This window comes from Colobus angolensis, unplaced genomic scaffold, assembly GCF_000951035.1.
Source record: "Colobus angolensis palliatus isolate OR3802 unplaced genomic scaffold, Cang.pa_1.0 Scaffold1, whole genome shotgun sequence".
Classification (NCBI taxonomy): Eukaryota; Metazoa; Chordata; class Mammalia; order Primates; family Cercopithecidae; genus Colobus; species Colobus angolensis.
In genome coordinates this window covers 8,931,459-8,937,156 of record NW_012110918.1, presented here as the reverse complement: position 1 = coordinate 8,937,156, position 5,698 = coordinate 8,931,459, and the positions used below count along the sequence as shown (strand labels likewise).

The 5,698-nt window shown below is 58.8% G+C and overlaps 1 protein-coding gene across 4 annotated transcripts in view; it reads left to right on the top strand.

Moving 5' to 3' along the window:
* The first annotated feature begins 1,302 nt into the window (after positions 1-1,302).
* The window catches only part of CDC42EP4 (CDC42 effector protein (Rho GTPase binding) 4), a 28,215-nt gene continuing 23,819 nt past the window's right edge, over positions 1,303-5,698 (top strand). For 2 of the 4 annotated variants that reach the window (XM_011936458.1, XM_011936227.1), the window contains exon 1: positions 1,303-1,570. The gene's annotated coding sequence lies outside the window, so the exon portion shown is untranslated. Of the gene's footprint in view, positions 1,571-1,949; positions 2,575-5,698 lie in introns of all 4 variants that reach the window. The other 2 variants (XM_011936296.1, XM_011936374.1) reach the window with 2 other exon arrangements.

Genomic DNA, 5,698 nt, shown 5'->3' with positions numbered 1-5,698 from the left:
CACTTTTTGGTTTACACCCATGATAACCCCGCCAGGGTTCGAATCCACATTCTGTCTGCCTCCCAAGTGGCTCCGAACCCTACCTTTCCTCCAGATGTCCAGCTCAGAATTTGATTTTCCTTTCTTTTTCTTTTTTTCTTTTTTGAGACGGAGTCTCCCTCTGTCACCCAAGCTAGAGTGCAATAGCGTGATCTCAGCTCACTGTAACCTCCGCCTCCCGGGTTTAAGCGATTCTCCTGCTTCAGCCTCCTGAGTAGCTGGGATTACAGGCGTCCACCACCACGCCCGGCTAATTTTTGTATTTTTAGTAGAGACAGGGTTTCACCATGTTGGCCAGGCTGGTCTCAAACTCCTGACCTCAAGTGATCCACCTGCCTTGGCCTCCCAAAATGCTAGGATTACAGGCATGAGCCACTGTGCCCAGCCCAGAATTTAATTTTCACAGCAGGATGGAGTGGTCAAACCATCAGATCTGAAGAGCTGGTTGCTGTCGCACTGCAGAGGGAAACGGAAATGTGCAGTCCCCAGAAAGCAGAATGTCCCTGAGGGCTTAGTGACCTTGAAACCATAGGGAAAGTCTGGGGCCTCCACCCTCACTTCCTTTAAAAACCGAGGTTGGGGTTTAGCTAGAGGCAAGGGAACTTTTCACTTTGCACCTTGTCCACTTTCTTTTAGTTGACTACTTCGCAGCTGGCATTGTACCTTGATAATGATCATTTCAACTGAAACTATTCCTCTAAAAAGAATGGAGTCCAAGGCCTGGGACTTGGATTCAGGTTCTGGGACTCAGGAGTTGATCCTCCTTGACGTTCACCTGGAACAAATTTAGCCTCAGCTGATACTTAGGAGGCAAAGGCACAGACTTGGGGATGCGGAGGGCTCAAGGGCTGTCACCCTGTAGAAACCCTTCTGACGCCCAGTTCAGGCCTGGCCTCGGGGCTGGCCGGCTTCTCCCTGCTCCCTCGTTTCCAGCGAGAGTCTGGGATGGCACCCACAAAGCTGGTGGCGTCAGCCCTCCTGCCCCCAACTCCCGACAGTACTGGCGCCAGGTGGTTAGCAGGTCCGGGAGGGAGCAGGAACGAGGAACGCCACCTGGGTTGGAGTCTTGGCTTCTTGTCCTGGCTCGATGGGGAAGAGCCTTAAGAGAGCATCGCGCCAGGTCCCCGGAGGGAGCCGCGCCCCTGGCCCTGGGGGCCCCAGTGGGGGTTCGCAGCCGGAGCGCAGGCTGGGGCGGGGGTGTCTCCCGGAAGCCGGGCTGGCCCAGGCTGCCCCATATGGAGTTGGGAGAGTCTCAGGCTTTCGGTTTGAACCTAGGAGGCCGAGCAGCCGGGCAGAGGTTCCCGACGGCCATTGGCTGCGGCGGCGCCGTGACATCAGCGCGGAGGGGTGCTCGGGGAGGGCGCGGGCGGAGCCTGGAAGGGGAGTGTCCTGGCGGCTCCCAGCCCTGAAAGCCCGAGAGCCAGAGGGAAACAAACGCCGGCGCTGACAGGGGCCGCTAGCCCCGCCGCCGCGCGGAGCCCACAGAGGAGACAGCGCAGCTGGCTCGGCGCTCGGGTCCCCGGGGACCGAGGTAGGCGACGGGTACCCGCCTCTGGCTGTGGTAGCCGCCTTCGCGCTGGGTGGTCAGGGTGGGCTTGGGGGGGCTCGAGCCCCCCTGTGGGGCAGAGAAGATCCAAGCTGGGGATGCGAGGCCGCGGCGCGGAGAGAAGGGCGCGGAGTCCCCACTTCTCGGCTCTCGCGCTTCTCTCCGCGCCCGCCGCGGTGCCTGGGGCCCGGAGACGCGCACCCAGTGTCCTGGCAGAGCGGGATGTGCGGAGGAGGGGGTGGCAGGGAGCCGGGCGCAGCGTCGCCGGGACTCGATTTCCTCTCTACGCTGGAACTCTTGGGCTTGGCCGAGGGCGCCGCTGGGGGGGTTGAGGGCTGGTTTTAAAGGGCGTCCCTCTTCCCAGGAATGGGGTGTGTATCGGTGTGGGCAGGAGGGCAGCAATCGGCGGCGCGCGGCCCGCGATCTCCGCGAGCGGGGCGTGTGTGCGCCCGGAGTTCTCCATGAATAAGAACCGAATTCTCCGCCTGAGCAGAGGCGTGTACACATCTCGCTCTCGTACACACACTGCAGCACACGCCGCCCAATGTCACCCGGCCGGGGAGCCAGCGGGAAGGAGCTGTCTGGAAGGGAATGGCCAAAGGAACAAATGCTTCCCCGTTCCCCTACTCCCGCCCCGCGAACCCTTCCCTTCCCCGCCAGGATCCTGCCCCGCCCGCTCCCTCGGAAGCCCGGGTCCAGGCGCCTCCCGGTGGGGTGTAGGGGGAGGGCAGTCGAGCCGCCCGCCCCTTTGGAGCCGGAGAGACTGCCGCGCACGGGGCCGGTGCGCCCAGAGCTCAGCGCGCTCCGCGGGGTGGCTGGCGGGAGCGGTTGGTTAATGATTTAATCGCCCGCTTGGGGCGGGTGCGCGCGGAACGGCAGTCCCTGGCCCCGCCCCCTTTCCGGAGCGCCCCCAGCTGGGGTTACAAAACTGCCCCCTCCCCCGGCACGTCCCCTAGGAGCCGTCCTGCCCGCGGGGATCCGGTCAATCGGTGAGTGCCCCGGCCGGGAGGGCTGGAGAGCTGGGCGGGAGCCGGGGCTGAGGCTGAGCCGGCTTCCTGGGAGAGAACTGAAGTGCGTGTGTGTGTGCGTGTGCGTGTGTGAGCAAGAGAGAGAGCGCGAGAGAGACTGGGGGAGGGGTGCTCTCTGCTAACTCAAACCAGGTTCCCTGTGTTTTCCCAGTGACTGCGGCCTGGGCTTTGGAAGTTTTCTTTTTCTCCCTGGGAGAATGGAGGGGAAATACAATGCCTTTTTTTGCTGCCTCTGGAACTTCTCTCTCTCCATGACTCCCACCCCTTGCAATCTGACCAGCTCCCACATATCTTACTGGGTGCCCAGTGCCCACTGTTTCCCCAGATAGCTGAGCAGCTGGATCCGGGTGGAGTCCTCGGGAGCCCCTTCGCTGCGAAGCCCCCTGCTCTGCCCGGAGGGGCCCGGGTGCTGGAGGGAAAATCTCTCTCGTCTGAAACCAGCAGCCATCTGGACCAGAGAAAGGTCCCATCCAGCCAGTGTAAACAATGAGGGGCCGGTGACAGGGGCCTCCTGCAAGGCAACTTCTTTGGCAGTCTGGGTTTCCAATAACTCCCGCAGCCCCCGCCCCCTTCTGAGGCTAGGGTGGAGGAGGGACCACCAGCAGGATGGACTGAATTTTAAGAGAACAAAGAACAGGCCACAAAGGAAGGGATTGCTGAGCTGCGGATTTCTCCCAGAAATCGGGAGTTGGCTGGGACTGAGCCAGGCCCTGAGAGAACCCCTGGCAGCCCCAGGGGCTCCTGGAGCAGTAATGGGGCATCCACCAGGATCTCCTGAGGCTCTATGTCTGCTGGGAAGCCAGAGCCTGCTGAATGCAGGGGTGCCCTGCCGGTTCCTGCTCTCACCAACTGCCCTGTGTGAGCTGCCCGTGTGACGGACTGATTAGTGGGGTGGTTTATCTCCTCTGAACTTGGACGTTGCCTCTCCACTCCTTGAAGACAGCTGCTCCTTCCCACAAGGGGGGGAGTTCAGTGAATTTGGGGAGATCCCAAGTAGATTCCCAGGCATCCTGGTGGACCCCTGCAGGGCTAGGAGGGGCCGCTGTGATCCTATGGGTGGTGGTTCTGGGGTGGGTCTCAGCACCTCCCCTCTGAAGTCTCCCTGAAGTCCTAGGGTCCCTGCCACAGAGGGCAGCCTTCTCCTGCTCTGCGGTACAGCCTAGGCCTGTACTGTGAACGATTCTTCCATTTCTGGGGGTTTCTGCCTCTCTTTTTTTAGATTCCTCTTCTTTTTTCCCCCTCGTTTCTCTCTTACCCTTACCCACCCACCGTGCTTGTCCCGATCCTCTGTACCCTGCCTCCACTGTGCTGCTGCCTCTGGAACCAGACAGCACCTCACAGGACCGGAGACCAAGAAGCCACAAGCAAAGGAGGGGTCTCAGGTATAAAGGTCAGGGGAATGAGTGTTGACCTGGGAGAGGAATCTTACACCATTCTTTTGATTTTAAAAATAATTTTTATTTTATTAATGTTTTTGAGACCAGGTCTTGCTCTGTCACCTAGGTTGCAGTGCAGCGTCATAGTCAAGGCTCACTGTAGGCTGGATCTCCTGGGCTCAAGTGATCCTCCCACTTCAGCCTCCCCAGTAGCTGGGACTACTGGCGCCCACCACCACGCCCAGCTATTTTTTGTATTTTTTGTAGAGGTGGGGTTTCACCATGTTGCCCAAGCTGGTCTTGAACTCCTGAGCTCAAGGGATCTTCCCCGACCTCAGCCTTTCGAAGTGCTGGGCACACAGGTATGGGCCACTGCATCTGGCCAGCCCTTTTTTTTTTTTTTTTTTCTGAGACAGAGTCTTGCTCTGTCACCCAGGCTGGAGTGCAGTGGCACAATGCAGTGGCTCACTGCATCCTCCACCTCCCGGGTTCAAGCAATTCTCCTGCCTTGGCCTCCCCAGTAGCTGGGACTAGAGGTGCATACCGCCATGCCTGGCTAATTTTTTTTTTGTATTTTAGTAGAAACGGGGTTTCACCGTGTTGCCCAGGCTGGTCGCAGACTCCTGAGCTCAGGCAATCCACCCACCTTGGCCTCCCAAAGTGCTGGGATTACAGGCGTAGGTGTAAGCCACTGTACCCAGCCCTGGCCAACCCTTCTTTATAAGTCCAGAGCTTTTCCAGAAGCGCCTTGGGTTGGCAGCGGCCCAGGGCTTCCAACCCCTTCTTCCCCTTTGGAGTGACTGATTGATTTCTGTGGCCAGGACTGTCTGTGCGCAGGTGTGGCGGAAAAGTGTTTGATGTTGGCCTCTCCCTTTCACTCTTCCCCATCCCACGCCCCCATGTTTGGATTGGGTTCGAAATGAAGAAGTCAGAAGCCAGAGTGGCCAGGGTTGCGCTTGGGTGGCAGTAAGTCCAGCCTTCTGTGTTGTGTTCTCATTCTGGTTCTGCAGACTCAGAGGAGTTTGTCCCTGTTGGAGGAGGGAGGAGTCCATCCCTTGGAGGAATGGGGAGCTGGGTTGATGCCAGAGATAAGGCCTGTGGGCGGAGGGAGAAGGGTTGAGCAATCTCGCCCTGGAAACAGAACTGACCTGAGCTCTGCGTAGGTCTTCTGACCTATGTACTGGAGGATTTTTCTCGACCGTGAGGAAAATAACCAAATTCTGGAGCTGGGGACACTTTGAGAGGTCATCCGGCAGAGTGTCCTGAAGGCCAACTCCAGCCAGTGCTTCTGGGGTTCTCCAGGAAGGCTAAACCCATGTCTGCCCTCTCTCAGCAGAGAACTGGATGGTGGTGCTGGAAGGAGCCCGCATGTGGCACTGGACCCAGCCCTTTTTGCTTTCAGTGCGTTGGGAAGGAAATTCAGACATTAAGGCCAGGCACAGTGGCTCATGCCTGTAATCTCAGCACTTTGGGAGGCCAACACGGGCAGATCACTTGAGGTCAGGAGTTCGAGATCAGCCTAGCCAATATGGTGAAGCCCTGTCTCTACTAAAAATACAAAAATTAGCCGGGCATGGTGGCATGCACCTATAATCCCAGCTACTGGGGAAGCTGAGACACAAGAATCGCTTGAACCCAGGAGGTGGAGGTTGCAGTAAGCTGAGATCGTGTCCTGCACTCCAACCTGGGTGATAGAGTGAGACTCTGTC